Source organism: Oncorhynchus tshawytscha, unplaced genomic scaffold, assembly GCF_018296145.1.
Source record: "Oncorhynchus tshawytscha isolate Ot180627B unplaced genomic scaffold, Otsh_v2.0 Un_contig_766_pilon_pilon, whole genome shotgun sequence".
Lineage (NCBI taxonomy): Eukaryota > Metazoa > Chordata > Actinopteri > Salmoniformes > Salmonidae > Oncorhynchus > Oncorhynchus tshawytscha.
Genome location: NW_024609833.1, coordinates 2566958 through 2582572, shown reverse-complemented (window position 1 = coordinate 2582572; position 15615 = coordinate 2566958). Strand labels below are relative to the sequence as shown.

Here is a 15615-nt window from a genome sequence, read left to right as displayed (position 1 = left end):
ACTCTGAACCAGGAGAGGCTGATATTCATGTTAAAACCTCTACAGGATCGGAGTCCCCCCCCCATGGGACGGTTGAGCTAATGTGCTCTGATGTGATTAGCATATGGTTGTAAGTAACAAGAACATTCTTGTTAATCTAACTGCACTGTCCAATTTACAGTAGCTATTACAGTGAAATAATACCATGCTATTGTTTAGTAGAGTGCACAGTTATGAACTTGAAAATGTATTAATAAACCAAATTAGGCACATTTGGGCAGACTTGATACAACATTATGAACATAAATTCAATGGTTCATTGGATCAGTCTAAATCTTTGCACAAACACTGCTGCCATCTAGTGGCCAAAATCTAAATTGCGCCTAAGCTGGAATAATACATTGTGACCTTTCTCTTGCATTTCAAAGATGGAAAAAAAAACGGCATGTTTTTTTCTTTGTATTAACTTTTACCAGATCTATTGTGTTATTTTCTCCTGCATTAATTTCACATTTCTACATACTTCAAAGTGTTTCCTTTCAAATGGTATCATGAATTTGCATATCCTTGCTTCAGGTACTGAGCAATAGGCAGTTAGATTTGGGTATGTCATTTTAGGCGAAAATTGAAGAAATTGATCCGATCCCTAAGGGAAAGCAGTGGTGAAATACAGAATTGAAAGATGTGAGAAACGTCTGGTAAGCAGACTTCACATCGGCCTGATTATAAACATGTTGCCATGAAATATCAACATCTTAAAGCACTCACAATTACTTTTATTAAATATTCTACATTTAATGCTACTAATCACTCCCATCGGTTCATTTCCAGCTTCCAAAGAGAAGTGGAAAATTAGAAAGTGGTCAGTATAAAGTATACCTGTATTAGCCACATTATTCAAAGAATTTGTAAAAATATTATCAATATGGGTGACAGATGAACTGGTCACTCTTGTGGGCTTATAAAATGAGGGGATACAGATAGCTGGAGTATAATGTATTTAAAAAGTCAGATGTCAGTGAGTGGTTCTCACTTTTAAATACGTTTATATTGTAATCACCCAAAACAAAACAAATGTTATTTTAGTTATTAATCAAATCCAGGGTTGATGCAAGGATATCAATGAAACTATCAATGACAGAATCAGGTAGCCAATAGATGCATTCAATTAACACTTTTTTTACCACCAAAAAATAAACAGGAGGGAATTTCTATAAGAGATCAACATCAATGTTATCAGATGTAAATGTGAGGTCATCTCTTACAAAGAATTGAAAATATGTTTATGAACAAAAATGGACACCTCACACTTTTGAGGTTCTACAGTGGTGAACAGCATTATGTCATAAAGCACATATGTCATAAAGGAGACATGTTATAAAGCATGGTTGTCTCTTGAGGCAACAATGTTTCTGAAAGGGCAACAATGTAAAATTCATGATTGAGAGAAGACAAATAATGAACAAGGTGGTCATGATTTTTAGGAAGACTGCAAATGTTCAAATGAAAAGAAGAAAATAATGGAATTAGATAAACTCCTATACAGATTACTATAATGTTAAGCAATTTAACAATCACAAGTGATAGACTCATCTCTGGTAAATCTCAGGAATTTTTTTATCTGGATCAACATAGTCATTATATTTACTGTTTTATTCATTAATATCTAATGGCTTAAAGACCATGTTATCAGGGTTGATATCCTGCCCAACTAAGAGAGATACAGTTAGAATCATCCAGAGAATAGAACAGAAACATAGAAATGCATGCCGCACATGTCCAAGACAACCATACATCTGTGATAGTTTTGTCAATAGGGGTGCACTTCCTATAGAATGCACATTGACACAGTCCACATAACACCACTAAAGACTTCAGAGGGTTAGGACAGAGCAATGTGTATTTTTGGTCATGAGGTTAGGTGAAACATGAACAAAGATGAATAAATATGTTTGTGTGTGTGGGTGTCTAATCAGTTGACTACAGCTGAGTCACTTGCCATAGGTCTACGAGAGGGGGGGTGAACGACCAGCTGATCGTACTTCAGGTATGCGATGATCTCTTTTAAATAATTCAAATTAGTTGTGGCAGCAGTTCCTTTCTTTTGAGAAGTACGTTTTCGGAGAAGTCTTCATTGATGAAGAATTTGGTTCCCTTCAGGCAATTTTTTCCCCCAAGGTGGCCCAGCAGTAAGACGTGTTTTTGTCCCATGTAAATATTCAGTCGTTTTCATTTTAGAATTAAATATACCTTCCTGCAACCCGCCTCACCCAATGTGGTAAGGATCTGCAATTTTTTTAGACCTTATAACTAGAGGTCGACCGATTATGATTTTTCTACGCCGATACCGATTATTGGTGGACCAAAAAAAGCCAATACTGATTAATCTGCCATTTTTATTTTATTTATAATAATGACAATTACAACAATACTGAATGAACACTTATTTTAACTTAATATAATACATTAACAAAATCTAGCCTCAAATAAATAATGAAACACATTCAATTTGGTTTAAATAATGCAAAAACAAAGTGTTGGAGAAGAAAGTAAAAGTGCAATATGTGCCATGTAAGAAAGCTAACGTTTAAGTTCCTTGCTCAGAACATGAGAACATATGAAAGCTGGTGGTTCCTTTTAACATGAGTCTTCAATATTCTCAGGTAAGAAGTTTTAGGTTGTAGGAATTATAGGACTATTTCTCTCTATACCATATGTATTTCATTAACCTTTGACTATTGGATGTTCTTATAGGCCCTTTAGTATTTGCCAGTGTAACAGTATGAACACGTGAAATCTGACATGTTGGCTGGATTCACAACTAGTGTAGCTTTAATTTGGTATCTTACATGTGTGATTCAATGAAAGTTTGATTTTTATAGTATTTTATTTGAATTTGGTGCCCTGCATTTTCCCTGGCTATTGGCCATGTGGGACGCTACCGTCCAACCTATCCCAGAGAGGTTTTAAGTATCTCTAATCCAAAGTTAATAAATCTAAAATCAGATTGCAAAAATCACTGAAGTTGGAGACTTAGATTTCCCTCACTAACTTTAAGCGTCAGCTGTCAGAGCAGCTTACCGATCGCTACAGCTGTACACAGCCCATCCAACCAACTACCTACCTCATCCCCATAGTTGTTTTTCTGCTCTTTTGCACACCAATATTTCTACCTGCACATCCTTATCTGCACATATATCACTCCAGTGTAAATTGCTCAATTGTAATTACTTCGCCAATATTGGCCTATTTATTGCCTTACCTCCTTACTTCATTTACACACACTGTATACAGATTTTTCTATTGTGTTATTGACTGTACATTTGTTTATCCCATGTGTAACTCTGTGTTGTTGTTTTTGTAGCACTGCTTTGCTTTATCTTGGCCAGGTCGCAGATGTAAATGAGAACTTATTCTCAACTGGCCTACCTGGTTAAACATAGGTGAAATTAGAAATATAAATAAATAACTTGGCTCTCCAGAGAATCTCCTCCTTGTCTTTAAACCTGAGCAGTTTCACCGCAATAGATCTGGGCCGTCCATCTGGGAAGAAAGTACCATTGCTATTGCACTCCCTCTCCATCTCATTGAGTTTAGGGTCCAGTTTGAGTTGATCTGCCAGGAGTTTCTTGGCCTTGACCTCTGTGTCATGCCAAGTTTTAGTCTTTACGTCCTCAAGTCTATTTTTCACCTCGATTGGTTTTCGAGGTGGTCTACTTTTGGAAGTAGTGCTTGTCAAGTGTTGTTTGGAAAATTGCAAAATCCTCAGACATGGTTTTGAATGCGGTCTGGCTCATGACATTCGCGCCCTTTAGCTCCTCTACCTCCACCTGCGTAAATTCCAAACTGTGTGTAAATTCCATTACATCCTTAAACAGATCACCAACTGTTTTGTTGGTAGAATCCATACAGAGTTGCAGGAAGGACTTCAAGTTATTTTCCTGCAGATCGATTGTTGGTCCAATAGTTCATGGAGTGTAGTGCTTGATACGTATTTCTCTTCCACATTGAGCTTTACAGCGTTTTTCTGTGTAGTATTAGCCACGCTACAAGCTTGTTGTAAGCTAAAATTAGTTCGCAAACACAACCCACACCCGTCTCCCAAAAACAAGCTCCGCCAGTGAAATGGCAAACACACTCAAGCAACACACACTTGATCACACATGCACCAGTACGATAAACAGAGAGAAACAGGAGAATGGATGGATCCTGTATGGATCCTGGCTGCACTTTAATAAACAAGCGGGAGATTATCAACTCGCAAATGACTGCTGTGGATACACGCAGTATGTGGGGGCAGTAAGCCAAAACACTGGTCAAAGATGCTTGGGAGAGACCGTGGTGGGAGCATTCGCTTACCCACTGTGGGTGCTGACATGTATCGTGTTGAATCATTTGCGTACATAGACACACTGGCTTTGTGTAATGCTAACGGTAGATCGTTAGTAAATATAGAAAACAGTAAATGGCAATCCAGCTCCATTATGGAATATCACACTTTACATGTTTTACGTTAGAGAAGCTTCCATTAATGAAACCCCCGGTGTTCTATTAGATAGATAGCCTAACATCATATCATGGATAGAGAGCTATAACACATACATTTTTTCTATAACAAATTGTCAATAACATTGAAGGCTGCAGTGAAATATAATAATACATCTCCCGCAATCTTCTTATATCAATTTATTTCAGCCAAGGATTAGTCATTTATGTCAGCACAGTACATATTGAGTGTTCTTCCCTATAAGCGTGCTGAATGTCAGTTGTTGAATTGTTCACAGAGAAATAGCATTGTATCTGGTCAAACACAATATTTTCCATAAGTTTGCTAAGAACTGGCAGCAAGCTTATTGATCGGCAGTTAGAGAAAGCAAAGGTAGCTTTACCATTTTTGGGTAGTGCAATGACATTAGCTTCACTCCAGGTCTGTGGACAAACACTTTTTTCTCCAGGCTCAGATAAACGATGTGGCAAATAGGAGTGTTAATATAGCCTTCTACCATCCCTAATAGCTTTCCATCTAGTTTGTCAATACCAGGTGGTTTCTCATTATTCATGGACAGTAATAATTTTCCACTTCTCCCACACTAACTTTACAAAATTCTAAAATCACCATGCTTTTATTCCATTATTAGGACTTTTTGCATGAATATGATGGCTCTTTTCATTAATTATTTTAAGGTTTGCAACAAATCGAGATATTTAATGAAATTGCGATCCATTCTGATTTCGACATTTGTCACATTGGACCACATGCTGACACAAACCAATCACGGGCCGGCAGGCTAAGGAGGAGGCTTGCGCCCTCATGCCATTGACATTAGGGTTGACTCTCGGGCAGGATGAAAACCACTACATCGACCATGGTCCTTTGCTAGTTACGAACACTTTTACCATGATCCTTAATGATGTTTTTGGGAACATTCAGCCCTATTCAGCAATTATGGCACACTTCAAATTGCGAGTTTTCTATAGGAATACACAGATGACGTCAGCGCTATCACTATCTACTTGTTTTAATGTCTATGGTTTAGCCACATAATTTTTCAATTTACAAAATATATGCATGACCAATGTCAGAGCAGCATAGACTAAAACACAGTTGTTGTCCTTGATGATCTTTTTGGCCTTCCTGTGACATCGGGTGCTGTAGGTGTCTTGGAGGGCAGGTAGTTTTCCCCCATTGATGTGTTGTGCAGACCGCGCAACCCTATGGAGAGCCGTGCTGTTATGGGTGGTGCAGTTGCCATACCAGGCAGTGATACAGCCCGACATTATGCTCTCAATTGTGCATCTGGGGGTGATCCCTTTGCTGTTCCCTGAAGTCCACGATCATCTCCTTTGTTTTGTTGACGTTGAGTGAGGTTATTTTCCTGGCACCACACTCAGAGATTACCACCTCTCATTGTTGGTAATCAAGCCTACTACTGTTGTGTTGTCTGCAAACTTGATGATTGAGTTGGAGGCGTGCATGACCACGCAGTCATGGGTGAACAGGGAGTACAGGAGAGGGCTGAGCATGCACCCTTGTGGGGCCCCAGTGTTGAGGATCAGTGTGGCGGATGTGTTGTTACCTACCCTTACCACTTGGGGGTGGCCCGCAGGAAGTCCAGGATCCAGTTGCACAGGGTCCTTAGCTTAGTAATGTGCTTTGAGGGCACTATGGTGTTGAACGCTGAGCTATAGTCAATGAATAGTATTCTCACATAGGTGTTAATTTTGTCCAGGTGGGAAAGGGCAGTGTGGAGTGCAATAGAGATTGCATCATCTGTGGATCTGTTGGGGTGGTATGCACATTGAAGTTGGTCTAGGGTTTCTGGGATAATGGTGTTGATGTGAGCCATGACCAGCCTTTCAAAGCACTTCATGGCTACAGATGTGAGTGCTTCGGGTCGGTAGTCATTTAGGCAGGTTACCTTAGTGTTCTTGGGCAGAGGGACTATGCTGCTTAAAACATGTGGGTATTACAGACTCAGACAGGGAGAGGTTGAAAATGTCAGTGAAGACATTTGCCAGTTGGTCAGCGCATGCTCGCAGTACACGTCCTGGTAATCTGTCTGGCCCAGCGGTCTTGTGAATGTTGACCTGTATTAAGGTTTCTCACATCGGCTGCGGAGAGCGTGATCACACAGTCTTCCAGAACAGCTGGTGCTCTCATGCATGTTTCAGTGTTATTTGCCTCAAAGCGGGCATAAAAGTAGTTTAGCTCATCTGGTAGGCTCGTGTCACTGGGCAGCTCTTGGATGTGCTTCCATTTGTAGTCTATAATGGTTTGCAAGCCCTGCCACATCCGACGAGCGTCAGAGCCGGTGTAGTACGACTCGATCTTAGTCCTGTATTGATGCTCTGCCTGTGTGATGGTTCGACGAGGGCATAGCGGGATTTCTTATTAGCTTCCGGGTTAGAGTCTCACTACATGAAAGCGGCAGCTCTAGCCTTTAGCTCAGTGGGGATGTTGCCTGTAATCCATGGCTTCTGGTTGGGGTTCGTATGGTCACTGTGGGGGCGACATCATCGATGCACTTATTGATGAAGACAATGACTGATGTGGTGTACTCCTCAATGCCATCGGAGGAATCACGGAACATATTCCAGTCTGTGGTAAAACGGATTTAAGTTTCCCTGCATTAAAGACCCCGGCTACTAGGAGCGCCGCCTCTGGATGAACGTTTTGTTGTTTGCTTATGGCGGAATACAGCTCATTCAATGCGGTCTTAGTGCCAGCCTCAGTCTGTGGTGGTATGTAAACAGCTATGAAAAATACAGATGAAAACTCTCTAGGTAGATATCATGAGATGCTCTACCTCAGACGAGCAATAGCTCGAGACTTCCTTAGATATTGTTCACCATCTGTCATTTACAAAAATACATAGTCCACCGCCCCTTGTCTTACCATATGCCCCTGTTCTATCCTGCCGGTACTGAGTACAACCAGTGTTGTCGTTCAGCCACGAGATACCATAAGATATTACCGTTTTGAATGTCCAGTTTAATCTTGCGCGTAGGTCATCGATTTTATTCTCCAAAGATTGCACGTTTGTTAGCAGAATAGAAGGAAGTGGGGGTTTATTCGATCTCCTACGAATTCTCAGAAGGCAGCCCACCCTCTGGCCTCTTTTTCTCTGCGTCCTCTTCACACAAATCCTGGGGATCTGGGCATGTTCCCGAGAAAGCAGTTTAAAGTTTACGTTGGGCTCGTCAGACTTATTAAAGGAAAAAAAGGATTCTGACAGTCCGTGGTTGTCACGCCCTGACCTTAGAGAGCCTTTTTATTTCTCTATTTGGTTAGGTCAGGGTGTGATTTGGGTGGGCATTCTATGTTTTCTATTTCTTTGTTTTTGGCGGGTATGGTTCCCAATCAGAGGCAGCTGTCTATCGTTGTCCCGGATTGGGAATTATACTTAGGTAGCCTTTTTCCCCAACTGTGTTTGTGGGTAATTATTTATTTTCTGTGAGTGTTTGTGTGCGCCACGGTTGCGTCACTTTTGGTTTCTGTTTACCTGTTTTTTGTGAAGGTTTCACTTCAATTAAGGATGTGGAATTACATGCACGCTGCACCTTGGCTCATTTATGACAGGGAGTTTGAAGACAGTGAACGTGACAGTGGTGAGTTATCGCAGTCCTGATGTCCAGAAGTTATTTTTGGTCATAAGAGACAGTAGCGGCAACATTATGTACAAAATACGTTTTTAAAAGATGTTACAAACAACGCAAATAAACAAACAAAAAACAATTGGTTGGGGACACGTAAAAAGTCTGCCGTCTTCTCCAGTGCCAATTCTGCTTTGAAAGTTGATCAACATTAAACTCACTTTTGAGAAAACCGTCATTCAATGTTTTGGTGCTACTATTGAAGAGCCCTTTGTCTACACCCATTCAGTATTGTTCACACCATCTTAAGCCTTAACCCCACCCATCTCTTTTTGGGTTGATCCAACAGTTCTGTACTATCTTGCCAGCTACTTCTAGACATCAGAGAGAGAACAGCTCACTGAACATTACTCACCCTATCTGTGGTTTCGCGTTCAGACCACACAGTGAACGCTCTGGACAAATAAGTAGGGTTGTTCCGAAAGCTCTGAAGTCACAACTACAGTCAAGCACCTAAGCTTAATGAGAGAACAACCCACTCTGACAATTTTACTCACCCTTGCAGAGCTGGTTAGGTTTTTTTCATGTTATCCAGAGCGTTGGTGACTAACTGTGCTGCTGGCAACAATTTAATTACGCTTTATTGCTGACGTTTACTGACACCGAACATATTCAACGAGTGTTGAGCTTTCAAAAAGGCATCAGTTATTCTGCGCTCTGGCACACTAAGACGAGAGACTTTTGTTAAGAAATTTAGCTAGATAGCTAGGTAAACAATGAATCCCAACGCATGACGTAACATTAGTTAGGAAGCCAGCCAGCTAAACGTAAACTTTAACCTCTCATCCAGTGAAAGTGCAGGGCGCCAAATTCAAACTACAGAATTCTCATAATTAAAATTCCTCAACCATACATGTATCATACATTTTAAAGATACACGTGTTGTTAATCCCACCACAGTGTCTGATTTCAAAAAGGCTTTACGACAAAAGCATACCATGCGATTGTTAGGTCAGTACCTAGTCACAACAAAACAGTCCTTTTTCCAGCCAAAGCGAGGAATCACAAAAAGCAGAATTAATCACTAACCTTTGATCTTCATCAGATCTCATAGGACTTCATGTTACACAATACATGTATGTTTTGTTCGATAAAGTTCCTATTTATATCCAAAAATCTCAGTTTACATTGGCGCGTTATGTTTTGCCTCCAAAACATCCAGTGAAAGTGCAGAGAGCTATGTCAATTTACAGAAATACTCAAATGTTGATGAAAATACAACTTATGCATGGAATTAAAGATATACTTCTCCTTAATGCAACCGCTGTGTCAGATATCAAAAAAGCTTTACGACAAAAGCATACCATGGAATAATCTGAGTACAGCGCTCAGACCAAAACAAGCAATACAGATACCCGCCATGTTATGGAGTAAACAAAAGTCAGAAATAGCATTGTAAATATTCACTTACCTTTGATGATCTTCACCAGAATGCACTCCCAGGAATCCCAGTTCCACAATAAGTTTGCACATGGCCTTCTGGCAGACCCATGACTCAATCAGCTCTCATTCTCTCCCACGTCACAGTAGAAGCATGAAACAACGTTCTAAAGACTGTTGACATCTAGTGGAAGCCTTTGGAAGTGCAATATGACCCCACAGACACTGTATATTGGATAGGCTAAGACTTTAACTTCTTGGATATAGGGGGCGCTCTTTTAATTTATGGATTAAAAACGTGCCCGTTTTAAGCGTAATATTTTGTCACGAAAAGATGCTCGACTATGCATATAATTGGCAGCTTTGGAAAGAAAACACTCTAACGTTTCCAAAACTGCAAAGATATTATCTGTGAGTGCCACAGAACTCATGCTACAGGCGAAACCAAGATGAAACTTCAACCAGGAAATGGGCAGAATTTTTGAGGCTCTGTTTTCCATTGTCTCCTTATATGGCTGTGAATGCGCCGGGAATGAGCCTGCCCTTTCTATCGTTTCTCCAAGGTGTCAAGCATTGTGACGTATTTGTAGGCATATCATTGGAAGATTGGCCATAAGAGACTACATTTGCCAGGGGTCCGCCTGGTGTCCTTTGTCTAAATTGGTGCGTAATCTTCAACTGGAGGCATTTTCCATTGAGATTCAGAGGAGAACGCACACTTCCACGAACGATATATCATCGAAGAGATATGTGAAAAACACGTTGAGGATTGATTCTAAACAACGTTTACCGTGTTTCAGTTGATATTATGGAGTTAATTTGGAAAAAAGTTCGACGTTTTGATGACTGAATTTTCTTTTTTTTTGGTAGCCAAACGTGACGCACCAAACGGAGCGATTTCTCCTAAACAAATAATCTTTCAGGAAAAACTGAACATTTGCTATCTAACTGAGAGTCTCCTCATTGAAAACATCCGAAGTTCTTCAAAGGTAAATGATTTATTTGAATGTTTTTCTGTTTTTTGTGAAAATGTTGCCTGCTGATGCTAACGCTAAATGCTACGCTAGCTATCAATACTGTTACACAAATGCTTGTTTTGCTATGGTTGAGAAGCATATTTTGAAAATCTGAGATGACAGTGTTGTTAACAAAAGGCTAAGCTTGAGAGCTAGCATATTCATTTCATTTCATTTGCGATTTTCATGAATAGTTAACGTTGTGTTATGCTAATGAGCTGCCGGGATAATTACACTCCTGGATACAGGTTTTTTTCGTAGCTAAACGTGATGAACAAAACAAAGCGATTTGTCCTAAACAAATAATCTTTTTGGAAAAACTGAACATTTGCTATCTAACTGAGAGTCTCATTGAAAACATCTGAAGTTCTTCAAAGGTAAATTATTTTATTTGAATGCTTTTCTTGTTTTTGTGAAAATGTTGCATGCTGAATGCTACGCTAAATGCTACGCTAGCTATCAATAATCTTACACAAATGCTTGTTTTGCTATGGTTGAAAAGCATATTTTGAAAATCTGAGATGACAGTGTTGTTATTAACCTACAAACCTCAGATTTCCCACTTCCTGGTTGGATCAGGTGTTTGCCTGCCATATGAGTTATGTTATACTCACAGGCATCATTCAAACAATTTTAGAAATATCAGTGTTTCCTATACACATCTACTAATAATATGCATATCCTAACATTTGGGCCTGAGTAGCAGGCAGTTTACTCTGGGCACGCTTTTCATCTAGGTGTGAAAATACTGCCTCCGACCCCAAAGAACTTGAAATTAAAATACTTTGTCAAAATTAGAGTGGAGTCTTTTGTTAAGATATGTAGCTAGCTAGCTAAACAATGGACAATAATCACAACTCATGACGTTACTACCCTGAATGAATGCAGGTAGCTAACCAACCAGGTTCTATGGCTATAACTAGTCAAACAAATGTGTCTGAGATACTAAGAATAAGATCATACACTTAACGTGAACTGAAACACTCAAATCAACCTATAACATTGTTTTACATGTTGATGCTAGGTAACCTTGTTGAACATGACATTATGAAATACTTTTAGAACATAATATTAGACGTTGAGTGCCTAGTACCAGCTTAGATAGATGTGGCCGCAACCATATTGAAACAACGTCATGGGAATGCGTCCGCGCGCCTACTGTCCTACTGTTCATGGCTTTTTGATAAAGACTAATCAAGAAGAATACAAACTATAAGCTAATACTACCAATTTGAGAGGGAACAATAATAAAATACTCACAATCATGTTAACAAGCATATATAGTCCGGTCAAAAATACACTTTGAGCTCATTCAGCTGTATGTTACATTAGTGATTTTCACATGGGCAGGGGCATCGGATCTACTGTTAAATGCATTATATCCCACAATAACAAAGCAGTTAGCTAGAATAATATAAATCTGTATATTTCAGTCAAAAACCCACTTGCACATGTTTTCGTGTTCATTCAGTGAGCAAGTTCTAGCTGTGTTAAACATTACAGTAGTTTTGACATGGGCATCAGATCGTACTGTGTTAGCTAGCTTTTTGGATCACTTTGACTAACAGCAAACAAGGTTATTAAGCTAACTGCATGGTAATACCAACAATAATAAAGTCACTTTTACAGGAAGATTGTGGAAACTATGCATAAAACAGTATTCAATATCATTTGCAGTGAGGGACTTAAGATGTGCCAAACCTGGGAGAGGATAGCTAGCTAGCTGGGCTAGAAAAAGCTGTCTAGAAATGGAGTATTCAGTCAATGCAAGTTAGCTAGCCAACTAGCTAGGTGTCTGTTCTGAAAGTGTTAGCTACAGATACAGTGGGGAGAACAAGTATTTGATACACTGGCGATTTTGCAGGTTTTCCTACTTACAAAGCATGTAGAGGTCTGTAATTTTTATCATAGGTACATTTCAACTGTGACAGATGGAATCTAAAACAAAAATGCAGAAAATCACATTGTATGATTTTTAAGTAATTCATTTGCATTTTATTGCATGGTGTTTAAATCAAATCAAATTGTATTTGTCATATACACATGGTTAGCAGATGTTAATGCGAGTGTATGAAATGCTTGTGCTTCTAGTTCTTACAATGCAGTAATAACCAACGAGTAATCTAACCAAACAATTCCACAACTACTACCTTATACACACAAGTGTAAAGGGATAAAGAATATGTACATAAAGATATATGAATGAGTGATAGTACAGAATGACATAGGCATGATGCAGTAGATGGTGTAGAGTACAGTATATACATATGAGATGAGTGATGTAGGGTATATAAACATAGTGGCATAGTTTAAAGTGGCTAGTGATACATGCATTACATAATGGCAAGATGCAGTAGATGCAGCAGTTTAAATGAGTACAGTATATACAGTGGAGCAAAAAAGTATTTAGTCAGCCACCAATTGTGCAAGTTCTTCCACTTAAAAATATGAGAGAGGCCTGTAATTTTCATCATAGGTACACTTCAACTATGACAGACAAAATGAGAAAAAAAATCCAGCTTCATGAAACTAGTTTCCATGGCCGAGCAGCCGCACATAAGCATAAGATCACCATGTGCAATGCCAAGTGCCGGCTGGAGTGGTGTGAAGCTCACCGCCATTGGACTCTGGAGCAGTGGAAATGCGTTCTATGGATTGATGAAGATGGAAGAATCTGGGTTTGGTGGATGCAAGAAGAATGCTACAGTACCTGCCCGAATGCATAGTGCCAACTGTATCTTAACGCTACAGCATACATTAACTTTCTAGACGATTCTGTGCTTCCAACTTGCAGCAACAGTTTGGGAAAAGCCCTTTCCTGTTTCAATATGACATGCCCCTGTGCACAAAGTGAGGTTCATACAGCAATGGTTTGTCAAGACCGGTGTGGAAGAACTTGGGCTCCCGAGTGGCACAATGGTCTAAGATACTGCATCTCAGTGCTAGAGGTGTCACTACAGACCCTGGTTCAATTGCAGGCTGGATCACAACTTGCCGTGTTTGGGAGTCCCATAGAGCGGTGCACAATTGGCCCAGTGTCGTCTGGGTTAGGAGTAGGCTGTCATTGTAAATAAGAATTTGTTCTTAACTGACTTGCCTAGTTAAATAATGGTTTAAAAAACTTGACTAACCTGCACAGAGCCCTGATCTCAACCCCATCGAGCAACTTTGGGATGATTTGGAATGCTGAATGTGAGCCAGGCCAAATGGCCCAACATCAGTGCCTGACCTCACTGAATGGAAGCACGTCCCTGAAGCAATGTTACAACATCTAGTGGAAAGCCTTCCCAGTAGAGGGCTGTTACAGCAGCAAAGGGGGGACCAACTCCATATTAATGCCCATGATTTTGGACTGAGATGTTCGATGGACAGGTGTCAACATACTTTTGGTCATGTAGTGTATAAGATAATGCATACATATCAAATCAGCTATATGCTTTTATAAAAAGGCAATTGAATGATTTAGAGCAAGAAGTCATGGCCTGGGATACAAGCTCGGTTAAAAGCTGAAGCTTTCTAGCTGCTTCATAACATTATTTCAAGAGCCTGGCTAACCATTGAATGGGACCTGTACCGATCTCTCCATCGCTTATGTTGTTATGTAAAAGCATAGAAAATGTCTCGCATAATCCATCCACCCCCATGCACAACAGTACATCGACGATTCACGACTTTACATCGACTTACCATTGTCTATTTATTAGGTCAAAAATAGTAACACAAGTGATGTAAAATTTGTGAATTATACCTATAAATTGTTGCATCTCCTATAGTAGGCTCTTGTAACATGTCTGCATGATGTGCGCCTCGGCGACCTGTATGACAAGCAGCAGTATCCCATTAATCCGAAACTGGGTACCACAATCCGCACCCAATGTCAGAATGAGAATTCTGAGCTAAATGTAATGTCAGTCTCCTGCAAAATAATATGACAGACTATACTGGCTATGCATGATAGACACATTTGATATGGACACAAAACATAAAAAGCGCTCTCGCACCTGAAAATGGTCCTCTTCCAGATGATCAGTTTCCTTCCACAGTTTATTAAAGCAGACAAATGTATTCCCTTTTCATTAAATTGTATTACCAAAAAGCTACAAAAAAGTTCTCGACGCAGTAGTTTCACCTAACAATATTTGTGTCCAGCAGCTATGCCTGGCAACGGACAAGCTGAGGCTGCTGTGACTGATAGCAAGCTAGTTTTTCGATGCTCCCCCCCTCGCGCCGCTGGTCCAATCCACTTTCAGTAACGGGGGGGATTTGCTGTAGCTGTAGTCTGAACATGACATCGCACTCTAATATTGGCATATGGCGCGTGCTTGAAATATCGACCGATCGTCACAAATAAATGTATACCGATCGTCACAAATGTCGAAATGGCAACTGTTGCGCAATGTATCCTTTCATACATTCTATCATTTGCAAAATAATTGTAACAGATGATCCTCAACACTGCACCTTGCCACATTACAAAAAGGTAAACACCGAAGCAAAATAATCTCATGATATTGATTTCTATCACTTGATTTCTATCAAATAGGAGGTTCTTATATTTGTCCTGTTTCACTGAATGGACAAATGTGAGATAGAAATGTAATTTTTAATGTCACAACAACCCCGGAGAGACTGGGGTCAAGGCTAGGTATTAGCCATTACTGACAACAATCCTGGAATAATTAGAGTTAAGTGCTTTAGTCAAGGGCAGATCGACACATTTTTCACCTTGTCAGCTCAGGGATTCAAACTAGCAACCTTTCAGTTACTGGCCCAAAGCTTTAACCACTAAGCTACCTGCCACCCAATGAGATGTATGTAATGCTCAGCTATATGTCCATGAGGTCAACATTACTTTGTTAGTTCGCAACAATTGCTTTGGCAAAAAGTCCTTATAGATTTAAAAAATAACAATAAGATCTATGCACTTTTGTCATCATTTGACACGACTTCTGCCGAAGTCGGTCCCTCTCGTTGTTCGGGCGGTGTTCGGCGGCCGACGTCGCCAATCTTCTAGCCATCACCGATCCATTTGTTTAGTCTTTTCTCACACACTTGCTTTTCATTCCCTCATTACCTGTTGTGTATT

The 15615-nt window shown here is 39.9% G+C and overlaps 1 protein-coding gene across 5 annotated transcripts in view; it reads right to left on the bottom strand.

Annotated features, from left to right (window-relative positions):
• Positions 1-14760, bottom strand: part of LOC112248918 (dematin) — an 80049-nt gene extending 65289 nt beyond the window's left edge. For 2 of the 5 annotated variants that reach the window (XM_024418365.2, XM_024418367.2), the window contains exon 1: positions 14531-14756. The gene's annotated coding sequence lies outside the window, so the exon portion shown is untranslated. Of the gene's footprint in view, positions 1-14530 lie in introns of all 5 variants that reach the window. The other 3 variants (XM_024418368.2, XM_024418364.2, XM_024418362.2) reach the window with 3 other exon arrangements.
• Positions 14761-15615: the final 855 nt, after the last annotated feature.